At 46.6% G+C, this 14,514-nt stretch overlaps 1 long non-coding RNA gene across 1 annotated transcript in view; it reads right to left on the bottom strand.

Annotated features, from left to right (window-relative positions):
• Nucleotides 1–385: 385 nt before the first annotated feature.
• LOC135898591 (uncharacterized) overlaps nt 386–14,514 on the bottom strand; it is a 212,117-nt gene continuing 197,988 nt past the window's right edge. The window contains exon 3 of the long non-coding RNA XR_010563371.2: nt 386–1,192. This is a non-coding gene — a long non-coding RNA (uncharacterized lncRNA). The remainder of the gene's footprint in view (nt 1,193–14,514) is intronic.

The raw sequence follows: 14,514 nt of genomic DNA, 5'->3' as shown, positions 1-14,514 counted from the left end.
ATGGAAGAACAGGACATGAATTGTAGTCTGGAAGACGACGAGGAAGATTTTTTCGCTGACGTTACTCTACGCGTTCTGGCTCAGCCATCAAAAACCGATACATACCCCTGTGCTCTTTCCTTGGCGCCACAATATTTTGTAACGAGGATCGCTAGTGCGTAACTAGCGAATTATTCTCGCGTCCTCGCTCGCTAGCACGCCAGGAAAACGCAGGTCCGGGGAAACGCTCCATTCCCCCCCCCCCCCCATAGGGTGTGACAAATCTGTAGCGCTGCGCTTAGCGCAAAGTACATCACTGACAGCGACACTTTGTCACCGGCACCTAATCGAACTTAAGGCTGGCGTCTCTTCACTCTTACTCATTTGAGTCGCTCCGACTCTTCCTCTACCTTCCGCTTTCTTCTTTCCAAGAAATTTCTTGGCACACCCGAGAGAACAAGAAACAAAGGAAAGGCAGCATTTAGTCGCGTAAGTTTTACTACAGGAGCGACCGCGACAACGCACAGCAGCAAAGGAGTACAGAGATCATGTCCTTTGAATTATCATTGTGTTGCTTCAAATGAAGGCGCAGATTATGTAAACACCAGGAGTCTACTCGCTAAGTGTCGTCTTTGTACCTCAGAGAAGCGTATGGAAGACTTTCTAACAAATAGGGAAATGCGCGTCAGTACATCTTTAAGAGAGCTAACGCGATAAAAGGCGGCGGCTGACGAGCGCGACAAAGCGTCAGTACGTCAACGGGCACAAGTCGTAAACAGGGATGAGTGCGGGGTACGTATTCGGATTCGCAGTTCTGCCAACTTCCCTCGAACACCGCTACAGCGCGGTGTCATGGCGACGGAATCGATCCGCCAGAATGTTGCCGGCCTTGATTTATTAACAGTAGGGCGTGCTCTATTTCGCCCTCTTGGCAACTTTCAATCGCTTACAGACTCCGGAATGGGAAAAAGAATACTTCCAAGCTTAGTAGTCGGAGCACCAGCCCTAGCGCCTGTTGCCGTACGCTCGTGTGAAGCAACGTCTAGTAGGAGTGCGTCTCTGTCTGCTCCATCGCAGCAGACGATTCCCTTGCCTTCTGCTCCGTGTCTGCTCTGTTGCGCATCAAATATCCATGGCGTGAGACGCTTGTAGAGTTCAACGGCACGTTGCTGTAGGCTCGCTTGAAATCTTGTATTCTGTGCACGTACTGCGTCTGAAAAAGGACGCCCGTTACTTCTCGAAATAATATGAACATGCGAAAACGTCTTAGCAAACATGGCTTTTGTGGAGCTTCCTTTATTATTTTCGTAAACAGCATGCCTAATAAAGTGCGAAACAGCGCTGCGCTTGCTCGCTGTCCTTAACAGAGGGATGGCATAAAAAATACAGGTTTTTGAAGACAGTATGACGACAGGATGTTTATTCGGGTGAATTTAAAGCAAGCCTTTGATTGCCCTCACACTTCTGTGTGTACTGCCTGAGGCTGCCCTGTCGCGTAGCCATGAACTTAAGCCACTCGGTTTGAGCCCGAATACGCACCTTAAGCCACTGTGTATTTGCACTGGGTGGGCTATGGTGGATATTTCCCCGTTATTGGCCAATCCCTCAACATGAATGCGTGTTGCAGTGCGCAGGCCCCAAGAGAGCAGAACAAGAAGCAAGAGGTGTAAAATTCGGCGACGGAGCATTGAAGAAGTCGAGAACAGTAGAAGCAGCTGACCTGGGAGGAAAAGAGGGAAGTGGACAAAGGAGAACCGAAAAGAGGGATTTATTCTGCAAGAGGTGGTAGCCCGAAAGAAGCACCTCGCGGAACAAGAACAGCTTTGTTCCGATGAGGTGAGGTGAGTATTAAAATGCTCGTAAAGGCGAAGCTGTACAAGGACACGCGGAAGCCTCCGGCAGTAAGCAACGTAACCATTATAAAAAAAACAACTCAAAAGTGCCATGAATGAATTGGTTGAGGGCCTCTTGTTAGGTCTCGCATATCTCGACGCATGCATCGCTTGTCCCCGTTGGGAAAAATAAACACAATCAATAAGAACAAACTCAACAAAATGCACGACACAAGCTTGTGCAATGCACTGCCTGTGCCAGTCGACGCGACGTGCAATGAAGCGTACCGGAATAGTACGCGCGCATGTGTGACCTAATGGATGGAGCACTCGCTATTAAGGCTGCGGGGAGGGGGAAAGGGGGGGGGGTAGGTTCGATCTCAGTAATAGATGCGTAATTTCATTTTACGAGACACCTGAAACAATGCCGCAATGTCTTTCGTACGAGTTCGATATTTGAAAGAGAACCGAAAATTGGAAGACTTCAGCGGTTCCTCCGTCATCGAACTCACTCGATGCGATGACAGCAGGCTCTCGCTGCGGACAGTGCCATCTTATGAAGAACAACTTCTTTGCAGTGCACCCAAATGTCGTGCTCACGCGCTTCCATATTGCTGGCTTTGCCCTCCGAAATGTGTGCACCAACGCCACGACTCTCGGAGTCCCTGTTGCGCGCAAAACTGCGCGCGAGTTGCAAATCGACGAAACTGCGCCTTCCGCAATGAGTACACCATGTCGTTCCCAAAAGCACGTTACCGAATGGGCAGAATGCAATCTTAGGAATGGTGAAGTACAATGCTTCATTTTTATTGTTTTAATGCTTTCAAGATGAGGCGAGCGTGAAGGAATATGTGACGAGGTGGTCTGACGACAACATAACAGCTATGACCATTGTTGCAAGCGCAAATACGCCTGAATAAATACACTAAACCTTTTTATAACTTTTTATTCTGCGGATCTATGGTGCCCAACATAACTTCCTGCGGGACTTCCTTTAATAGAATCACTTATAAAATGCTTCGCCTCTTTCATGGGGCAAGGCAATGTTTGAAAATAACGGAAAGCAAGCCTTTCGACGCAACCAGAGAATGCACGGCGTGCTAGAGTGCAAATGTAGAAAAAACGAAGAACTTGCAGTTTAAAGCTCTGTAAAAACAGTGCTTTTCGCTCGAGAGTTGGCCGGAACACCGGCTCCTAACAAGAGACACTTGCAGGCAACGTAGTCGAGTTGCTGTGTTGCAAAGAATGCCGTCCCTGGAATGCGGCCACGGGCCAGTGAGATGCGTGGAATGTGTTGTCATTACGAGGCGTTAGATCCCATGCAACCGCCTCTCCCCCTCGCCACGACAAAGGGGCTGCAGTCTAGACGTAGAATCTTATTCTGCTCTTTCCCGCCCCACTTGCTAGGTTGTGCAGCCCTTCCTTCAGAGGATTCCTGTGCAATGTACTTTATTTCAAAGCCGTTTCTTTCTTTCTTTTTCCTTTTTTTCATGATGCATCGTACCCTAGTTCTGCCCTGCACGTCCCCTCGCCCAGTCAAAACGCCTAGTTGTTGGCAAGTTTCACGAGCCTCGCAGAACTCTCTCTTACTTGTAGGCTTGCTCTCTCGTAGCTGCAAATGTGAGCTTGCTAGAAGATTCAGTGCGTGACCTTTTGACATGCCATCACGCCTTTCATGAATCTACGTTCCAGGCTCAAGTGATTGCCTCGCTTCGGATCCAATCCCTGTTCGCAACTACTCGTCGTTATGTTTTCAATAACACCGTATATAACAGACTAAGCTATATTGCACTCGGAACGCAAGGGTGAAAGAAGGGGGTGGCATGCCGTGTACCCCAGTTGGGAATTGCAGCCGCATCATAGATGTCTTTCAGAACTCGTGCTGGAGGCGGGATATGGCGATAGGGAAAAGCGAGAAGAAAATGTTTTCTTCACGTACAATACGAGTTAGGCGGACTCATCGAAAACATTCCTTTACACGGGATGACGCGCTTCAGTCTTTGTTATCCTCGGTAGCGCGGTCTTCGGGCAGGTCTTTGTCTGACGATTTGTTGCAGAGATAGTCGTCTTCTGCGCCGTGGTTCGCGTTAGGAATGTGGTGCTTCGTAAAAAACGCGACGCGCAAGGTCATCCGAGATGCCCGCCCATGCGCCTGCAGTCCTCTTACACAGCGTACTTTCTGACAAATTGTGACAGTACACTGTGTGGCGCAGGACTGCACGGTGACACTGCGTAAGACTAGGAATGCCTTTGCGGGTTGCGTGACAGTGCCCACAGAAATAGTTCGTGTGTACGTGCGTGTGTGTGCTTAGGTTTTTTTTTTTCCTTTTTTTTATCCTTCTTTCTTTCTCACCTATTGCATCCCCTTTCCCTTCCCCCAGAACAGGGTAGCCAACCGGAGATAATCTCTGGTTAACCTCCCTGTCTTTCCTTTGCCTTTCTCTCTCTCTCTCTCTCTCTTACACAGCGTGGATGGCGGTGTTGGCTGCAGCAATCTCGGAGGCGTCACTCCGGGCTCACTTGATTGCATTCATTCCGCGTAGCACTGCTTGCCCGCTCATCTTTGAAGACCTTGCATACAAAGACTTCTAGACGCAGCAGCTGAGACGTCATACCGTCTCTTAGTGCCACCCCCTGTACGCTGGAAAACCATAAGCTTGATGTTAGCTGTGTAGAAATAACGGAAGCGAAACAATGAGCTTGGTTTGTGGCAATAATTTTTATTTGGATTCGCATATAGTACGAGGCACACAATTGGGAGCGTTGTAATTGGAAAATTAAAGGATTCCTCGTAATATATGTATGAGTTCTTAGAGCGTTCATCTTCAAAATTTTGTCATTTTTGTCAACGAGTCAAGTGATTGTTCGCATCCTGCATACAAAACAACGCAATCATGGAATTTCTTTTTTGGGAGAACGTGACACGGAGGCCGAACGATTCCTTGGTATAATGTGCTTCGCTGAGACACAGGTCGATGCTTATGAATATGTGTCGATGACGTTGAATATTATCTCAAAGGCGTCGTCGCTTACCCACTATAAGATTATTGGACAAGTATTCCGTCGCCGGCAGTTTAAATGCACGTAGTGGTTTACCTGCGTAAATTTTGCCATATTAGTGGCAAATAAATCAGCGCAATGACGATAACAATATCGTGCGACTTAAGCTGGGCGACTGCACGCTGATTGTACATAATGTTGGTCTGCTAGATCAACTTGAAAAAAAAAAATTATGGGGTTTTACGTGCCAAAATCAATTTCTGATTACTGGGCATACCGTAGTGGGGGACTCCAGAAATTTGGATCACCTGGGCTTCTTTAACGTGCACTTAAACCTAAGTATGCGGGTGTTATCGCATTTCGACCCAATAGAAATACGGCCGCCGTGGCCGGGATGCGATCCCGCGACCTCGTGCTTAGCAGCCCAACGCCATAGCCACTAATCAACCATGGAGGGTAAGGTCAAGCCCCGAGGCAAGTCAAGAAGCAAATCACTTTTTTCAGGTATTGTTTTTCTTTACAGGCAGATTTATCCACACGCTGAAGCAATCAAAGACGAAACATACAAAACAACGCAAAACACTCAAGATTCCATTAACCAAACCATACGCAAAGTTGCACAAACTAGTCAAGGAAGACTCAAAATAGAGAGATGGAGATTACGCAGCAACGTAAACAAAAATGTACAAACGAGTCTAATCCTGCAAAAAAATATGAACGTACTGATAAGAGTCCAAAAGCAAACAAATAAATTCACTGTTTTGCAGACGGTTTGACCAGCGCGACTAAACTTTATTGGAGAACATTACATAACACATTACCAGGCAATGCCAACTAACCCTAATGAGCCCGGCAGATAATGTTTCCTGTATCTATATTACCTTTGTAACAGTGAATTTGAATATTTATTATTAGCCTACCATCTTTGTATATTCTATGAATATATCAAGGTAATATTACTTTTCTCCGCAGTATGAGTATGAGCCACGGTCCAAGTCATAGACTGTCCTACAATATACTAAGGGAACTCTGGCGCTGCAGTCGTTGACCCACAAGTGATGGGAAGTACATCGATTCGTCTGATCTTCGCGCTTGTCGATTCAGACGTTCTTGTGGCTTTGTTTATTACGCTTTATATGCCTTCATTGTCATAAATTTCAGAGCAATCTACACTCTTTGAAGTGCAGAAGATGCTGCGAACACGCACTTTCGCTACTAATTGTAATGATTTAGGTTGTCGGGGTGGCCAAATCGAAAAGCGCCAAGCGTCTCAAGGCACTGGCGCGGCCGCGATAAATTCATAAGGGCGTTTCACATCGCCTGTCGATGCATACGTCCGTGGCTTAATGGTTTCAATATGAGGCTCCTGGCCTAGAGGCCCTGTGTTCAAATCCTGCCATCGCAGAATTGTAATACTGTTTGTTTAATTATATATTATGCATTACACTGTTGAAAATGGCGAGCTTGGGAAGTCGCAAAACCGCTTAAAGCCCGAAGGACGATGTTTAGGCAGATTCATATACTTAGGATAATTCCCATGCTGCCACAACAGGTCCCATTGGAGCTCTCGTAGAGACTATTGGCAGAATTCTCTCTCGCAATTATTGTTTGAAGCGCTATGGGCCATGCTTTCTAGAATCTATGATGAATTAATGCTGACAAAAGAAAGTATTGTGAAGCAGGAACGAAGCATCTGAACAACATTCTGCGCGCTGAAATGTATTGGTGTAAACAATCTCGGGAGAAGGTGGTAGAGTGAAACCAAATTTCAGACAGCATACACGTGTTCTGCACTGGCATCTACCATAACATAATCTTTTCTCATTCGGCTGCGTTTATTATCCTGTGATAGTCTTTGTGAGGAAACAAATGAGCCTAATTAATCTCTCCCATTGTTGCCCGCAAACAAGCGATAAATTGAAAACAAGTGCTATTAAAAAGAAAACGTGAAAGAAACAAGGCAGGCTTGGAGAGTAAATCATTTCTCATTCTTTTTTTTGTGCATTCTTCTTTCTTATTTACCGCGCTCTGTTTAGCGTTCTCTTTCATTTGCTCGCGACTGGAAGTAGTGGCCTATGCGGGAGACCATTGTCCTGTGCCCTATTTTCATTTTGCATACAGAGAAAGCTCTCGATAGAAATGAAAAAAAAGGATCTTCCAGCGTGTGTAAAGTCGCCTACAATCTACTCTGCATGAGAGATGCGATGATGGGATTGCAAGACCCTAAATGAAAGAGAGGGCAAAAAGAAAAAAAAGAAGGGGAAAACATGGACTTTGTATTTACATGCTAACTGATGTTCTTTGTGATGCATTCAACGGGATGGTTATGTGAAAATGAAGTTTGGTTATTCTAATCAGTGTATACGGCGTTTTCTAAAGCTTGCCAGGCAAGCCAATATCGCGAAGATAATCAAAAACAAGCTTGCAGCCTTCTGCTTGTGCTTCTTTAAGTACTTTTCCGAAATGCACTCTTTCCAGTTTAACGTAATTCTTTCGTACATCAATTTTTTTTCTCGGCTCCACGACTTCACGACCACACGGTCCGCAGGCGCAGTACCGAAAACAACCGGTTAAAAAAAAACTGCCCATGACAGCTCTAAGTGGGACAAGGGAGCAGGAACGAGGGGATGTAGGTGAGGTAATTTCTGTCGGCTTGTTTAATAGTTCAAGCAGTCACACGGATGTTTTCACAGCCACCGAAATCAATAAAAACGCCCACGTTCCTATTACAACGCTTTCGCATTCTCTTTATCCTTCGTTTAAATGTGAACTCCACTCATTGGCCCAGAAAGCAGTTAGAGCGCTTTTTCGCTACCTGAGGTCAACAGACTTGAGTGCCCGACTATAGACATCCTACACTAGGTTCTCTCTCTTCCTCTTTCACTCCCCATTCCCCTCCCCACGTGTAGGGTAGCAAACTGGACTCAGTCTGGTTAACCTCCCTGCCTTTCCGTCTTCCCTTCTCTCTCTCTCTCTCCACGAGGTCTCAATACGCAGGACCAAGCACACCTGCACGACGTTATCTGTTCATGTCACTTGAGGCCCCGCAACGCGCTGGGTGAATCAGAAGGCATTCGTGTTGAAACAAAAGCTTGAAAACGAAAAAAAAAATCAAGGAGGATCAGTTGGCGTCCACAGTTTCTCTGGCTAGGAACTCATCTACAGCGACATCAGTTAGCTTTGAGCTGAGAACACCATCTGTTCAAGAGAGAACTTCGTGTTAGCGATGGGCTAGGGTGATATCGTGTTCATATTTTAGTATGACCACTGTTTACCCTTCCTGTACCACTTACGAGCATGCTCGTCAGGGCGAAATGTATCTTCAGGGTGGACAGATGACTATTATATCAGTCAATTTGCTTCCGGTTTCACGTTTTATCGCTCGCGGGCGTGTTTGGATCCTTTCTTTCTTTATTTCTGGGCGTTTAAAGGCTTGCACTGCAAACGTGGCGTGTATACGCGCCATGTTTCTGGAACGCTCGGACAATTTTCCTCAGCTCGTAACAGGAAACTGCGATTGCTGTGTCAGTACATCTATATATCGATTGTGTTACGTGATCATCGTCATCCTCGTCGGCATCCTCAACCGAAGATAAAGAAAAAAATGAACCTTTGCCCGCAGCCATCCCGTGGGATCCAAATCGAGCTTGTTGCCAGAGTATTCACTTGGGATCCGGAGGCGCCTTGCTATAGACCTCACGACATTGGCCAGATGGCGCCACTGCACTTCGGAGAGCGCCACCAATGTTGAAAACTTTACTTTCGCGATCGCGTCGCGGTGTCACTGTGTGTTATCTCGGCAGCAGCGCGCGTGCTCTGTCTCTCTCTCTCTCTCTCTTTCATTCGCTCTCTCTGTCTCTCGTTGCTCGTGGCGCTGCTGTTGTGTGTTGACCTGCAGAGCACAGACTGGTTGAGAAGCGGCAATGCGTAAACTACAGCTCCGTCTTCCAAAAACTGTTCGTCTCAGAATGCTTGTTTCGCGACGGGAACACTAAGGAATGTGAACGCCTGCTCTTAGGGCGCGCAATAAAATGTGGATACACGAAGCAATTCCTAATGCCAAGCATGTCTCGCACATTGCAGACGATATCTTCGGCAACGTCAGCCTTGAGATATACGGCCAATCCATAGCAAGAGAAGACAACGGGCTTCGAAATGTTAGGAGCGTTGGGTTGTGCAAAACAAAAACGCGTGCTGCTTGCTTGCTTATTCCTAACTTGATGCACGCTAATAACATTCCTGGGGCCGTGAGGGCTGTTCACATTGTTTGTTACGTTCATCTGTATGCAAACGATCACTTCTGCTATTCTGCCACAGAAACATGTGGAGATGGGCGCGATGTCTCATGAAACCGAATAAAATGAACTTGCACAAAGTACTCCCATGCATCGCCTGGCCATATCACTCGAGGAAAAAATTCGTCTTGTTTCGCATAACGTTTGAACACAGCAATTGAAACGGGAAGGTTAAGCAGCTCGTACCCCTGCTTCAGTAGCGCACACTGTTTGGCCAGTTGGGGCATCATGTAATGTCGTTGAGCGGAAATACGGGCGGGAAGAGACGGGGTAAACGGGACAGACGCTCATCTACAACTGAAGTTTAATGAAAGGTTTTCCAGGGAGTGGAGGGCCGCACATGCGCAAGTCTAAACGCAGATACATAGCTCATGCATAATCACGTGCAAAAATGGATCTTTCTTTTCTTTCTATTCCCCTTTCCCCCACCCCCACTGTAGGGTAGCAAACCGGATGCTGTTCCGCTTGACCTCCCTGCCCTCCCTACCCTTGCTTTCTCTCTCTCTCTCTCTCTCTCTGGGGATACCTAATTTGTTTATCCGTCAAGGCAACTGGCGGGACACTGACACACGTGGAAGATTGTGCGTATATCTGGCCGGCCTCGATAATTCCTCTCGCCAGTCTGTGATTAGACTTGTTTAAACTGGTTGCATTTCTAAATAGTGAAGTGCAACTGCAATCTTTGATGCGTACAGGTAAGTGCATACCACCCGCAACAGCCTTTAAAGACGCCGAGTGCTCCCTAAGTGGGTCGTTTATACATCGACCATGCCTGAATTTTGCTTTGAGAAAGTCCTGTATGCACAAGGTCTAGCAAAGCTTCAGTTGGCAGGTGCTTACCTCTCGAAAGCTCAGATTTTCCCTCCAGTCTTTTGATGGCCGTGGGTGATTCACTTTTAAAGAAGCTCAACATGGCAGCCGCCGCAACTACACAGGAAAAGCGGAAACCAAAAAAGGTTGTGGTAATGCCGTACATACATGCACTTTCGCCCGACCTGAAGAAAGTAGGACGCAAGGATGAGGTGGACCTAGTTTTCACAGCCCCCTGTAAGCTCACGAGGTTGTGCTCTCTGATACATAATCGGAGCGAAAATGGCAAAATACGCACGTGAGAAGACACACGCAAACCCCCTTGTGACTTGCGCCCACTGAGGTCGTTTACCAGCTTCCGATCCGCTGCGGCAAAGCTTACATTGGCCAAATGGGTCGATGTATAAACGACCGACTCAGTGAGCACCTGGCGTCTTTAATGGCTGTTGCGGGTGGTATGCACTTAGCTGAACACATCAAATACTGCGGTTGCACTCCGCTATTTGGAAATGCATCCATTTTAAACGAATCTAATGGCAGTCTGGCGAGAGGAATTATTGAGGCCGGCCAGATACACGCAAGATCTGCCACGTGCGGCGGTGTCCCGTCACTTACCTTGATAGATAAATAAATTAGGTATCTCCTTGGGCGATAGCACTTTTTGCAATTTTTGTACGTGATCATGCATGAGTTATGTATCTGCGTTTAGACTCCACATGTGTGGCCCTGCGCACCCTGGAAAACCTTTCAATGAGCCTCAGTTGTAAGTGAAGATCTGTCCTGTCAACTCCGTTTCTTCCCGCCAGTATTTCCGCTCTTCCTGATTCACTGCTGTTCAAACACAATTAGCAACACTTCTTAAGTATACATTAACTGCATATTCAAAATTTTGAGAATTAATCGTTGTTTTAGCAAAGGCTACGAGCAAATATTAGTGCGAAGAATTGCAGAGGTTTGCGAAGATTAAAGTGAGTGATTTGTCATAAACAGTACGCAACTACCAATTGTGTACAGGCTATTTCACCCTGGTACCACCATGCAGCCAACCCCAGAGGCTCATGGGTCACTGGTAGAAACTTCGGTAAACATCCATGATATTCGGCTTTCAAGCTTATTTCTGGAAGGGTAATACCAATTTGCCTTTTCTTTTCAATGTTGTTTAAACATGATATTGCATTTATTGCGTTTTCGCACTGCCCGCTTAACCACGACTCCGTTTCTCAGCAGCTAGTCCTGCAGCATGGGTCTTTCCGAAAGAGGCAAACATTGAGTGAACCTGCACGTACGTACGAAGCTCACTATACTTCGTCTCAACCCGTCATTGTAGCAAAGTAGCTCTGGCGTTGCGTCCGAGGGCACGGCAGTGAATCCTGCCGAGGCGGCCGCATTTTCACGCGGGCAAGATGCAAGAATGGCCGTCTAGAGTGCATTGAGTGCCCAGTGAAGAACTCCAGGTGGTGAAAATTACCCTGGAGCCCCCCCTCCCCCCCCCTGACTAGGTCGTGCCTCGTAATCTCGTCATTTTGGTACGCCTTAACTCAAAAATGTTAATTTTTAGCAAACTTTCTCGCCGTGTACGTAAGGACCACTCGATATATCACAGTATACGCATCAAAAGAAGGCACGCGAACAGTAAATGCGTGATTTGACTGTGTGTGGGGCACAGCGCTTGTCTAGCCAGCGAATTTGTCGGCAATGAGTAGTTTCGCGAGCTGGTCACGATGATTTTATGTTTTCGAAGCTCTTGTAGAACTGAGCGACACAAGAGTACCGTGTGCCAAGCTTGCGGGATGGAGAGGCCGGGCTTGTCAAAGTGTAAACAAGATCAACGGTAGCACGCGCTCCAAGGCAAATGGGTGTGCAGCTGCTCCAACTAGAAATGAAGCGACCATCAACGTTTAAAACTGCCCGCTAGGGGAGCAACCGGCGCTGGTGTACCGGGCTGAGAATTTGAGGCTGGCTCGCCTATTGAGCCACATCCGCGCTTAAAAATGCAAGGGCGTCTTCTCATGAACTTCGGCGCTTACACTACTGATTTTGTTAGGCATGAGTATCATTAGGTGTGCAGAACATTTCTGCAAATATGTTATACTTAGTGCTTGAACCTATGTGTAACAGTTTTATAAGTGTGGCACATAGAGTGATAATGTGAAGAGCTCAAGCGAAAGACCGGCAGGAGCTCAAGCACATTCTTTCCAAACAGGTCCCACTTATTAGCAGAAACATTTTTGCAAATAGGCTGCCCGCTTTAAGTGGAACCTATCTGGAACGATATTAGGAGTTCGCAGCGGGCGATGCCTCGGCGAATTATGACGGAGCCAACAGAGTTCCCTGCCTAATCTCTAGCCAATAAAACAGTAATAATATTACTATTACAATCGGCTCCCATTAATTCGACCTTGGGTAATTGACTTTTTGTCTAATTCGAATACACTAGAAAGCCCCATCGAAAAAACATGCATGGCCATGGAACTCGATACCATGCCGCATGGGGTAAATCGACCCACACCGGCGTTCCCCTCCTCCTCCTCCCCCACCTACACTTTCATGCGCGCATTGGGTAATAAAAGCTTGAACACAAAACAAATTCACCAGACGGTGCTACTGCTTCCCTCAGCGCGACGGCGATCTTAAATTTATTTTCTATTTTAATGGCCGCCGCTTCCTTCCAGTCGCGGAGCCATTCGTGCACCCTCATTTCATGCTATGTCACGCCGAAGTGGCTGTCCAGCGCGTCGGCTCCCTAGGTCACATGCTAGTTGAGTCACGCTTCGAGAAAAAGGAACACGAATACAATACAGGCAACTTCCAGCAACGACAAAACAGAAGGTTTCAATTCATTCGCTTTGGCGCTGCTTCGTAATTCGAAACTTCCGATAATTCGACCAAATTTTGCCGTTACGCAAGTCTCGAAATACAGGAGTCGACATTATTAATAATAGTGTTTATATTATTACTTATAATAACAATAATAGGCAGAAAAGTAATAGTAATTAAATATAACAAATATTTTGAGCACATTACGTTCAACTACCGCTCGTGTGGGGAACATGTCGCCTGAAAAATAAGCGCGATGGCTGAACAGTTATTTCCTCGTGCGGAATTTGTTTTTCTGTAAGCTTGCGTGGGCACCTTTCTTGGTTTCCCACAGTCGGTTTGCCATACCGTCCTGTAGCGGCAGCCTCTAATTTGGCGCCACGTTTCGTACTTCGAATACAATTACCGGAAGAGAACGCGATGTTACCGAATATAAGCAGAAATGCACGCTTACTTTAATGGCCCCAGCAGGAAGCATTTGCATATCGTCAGCCGTGCCACAGTTCTTACTCGGCACGTTGCCCGATATCATTGCTCTATGCTTTTCTCTCTTTATTTTTTACTGTATTGCGCTTCGCCACCCGGAGCTCGCCATGAATATTTGCATAGATACGTTATTACATTCCGTCAACTACTTCGTATGCATGCCGCAAAGCCTATATAGGGAACGAATATTTCACAGAAGCCACGAGGGAACGCACTAAAAGTGTGAAATGTAGACGGTTCTGACAAACAAGAGTCTACTGAACGAAATTTATCGTGTCTTTTTCAAACTTTTTCTTTTCCCTGTAACATACCCACACACCACAAGTCTAATTTCATGCATCACCCTATCGTGCAAGAACGAGCAAAAAATAAATACTGGAGGTCTCGGAATGACATGTCGCTGAAACTTAGCGTATGCGAAACCACAATTGAGCGGATAGTTCCCGGTGTATATTTATGACCTCCTCTGGCTTTCCTGCTTCCGCCAGTGTTTTCTTTCCCTTTTTCCTGGGTACCGGGGGAGCTGACGTTTTGTGGATGTTGTATAAGGCGCCACTTTTTGCGTTAGTTTTACTGCATCTTATAAACAAGGTTTGTGCACGTAGGTTGGGCTAGGTTGAGTTAGGCTTAGCAACTCACATGACGCAAGAAGTCATTCCAAACTCAATGTTTTCGTGATTAATTATTTCGTGAACAATTATTTTCGTGATCGTTCGGCGATTCCGGAATCCGTAGGCCGAGCGAGTCGCATCCTCCAAGGAACAACAGGATGGTTGGTAAGCAGCTGTTCTAGCTAGGATATGTATGGCACGAGGCACCAGACGGCGCCCTGTCTTCTTACGTTTTCCTTGCGTTTGCGTTCCCGTGCATTACACTAAACCTCTTCAAAGGACCCGTGCCGTAAGGTCCCGCAAAGGTGCTCGCCTTTAACGTAAGTAAGGCGACAAACGAAATTCTAAAACTTTCTAATATTGCATACGCTAAGTTACCCAAATAACGTAAAGATAACTTAGCGTACCTAAGTAATTAGAGACTTTTGGCGTGTCCGCTATTCCGGCAAACTGGGGCGGTTTGGACGGATTACCGGATGGTCGGGTGCGTAAACGTGAGCGGCCGGAGCGGTGAAGCCGCCTGGCGTTGCAGAGCTCAACCAGACAAACACAGAGCTAAAATTGCAGTAACCTACCTTATTCTGCTTCGCTGCTGGTGCAAATTTTCGGCAGCGGCATAATTGTGTTCACAATTGCGCTGCTGCCGAAAACTTACACCCCAGCTAAAAAGAATATAGTAATTGG

Source organism: Dermacentor albipictus, chromosome 8 (assembly GCF_038994185.2).
Source record: "Dermacentor albipictus isolate Rhodes 1998 colony chromosome 8, USDA_Dalb.pri_finalv2, whole genome shotgun sequence".
NCBI classification, from domain to species: Eukaryota; Metazoa; Arthropoda; class Arachnida; order Ixodida; family Ixodidae; genus Dermacentor; species Dermacentor albipictus.
The sequence above is the reverse complement of the archived record's forward strand: the minus strand, read 5'-3'. Positions and strand labels throughout refer to the sequence as shown.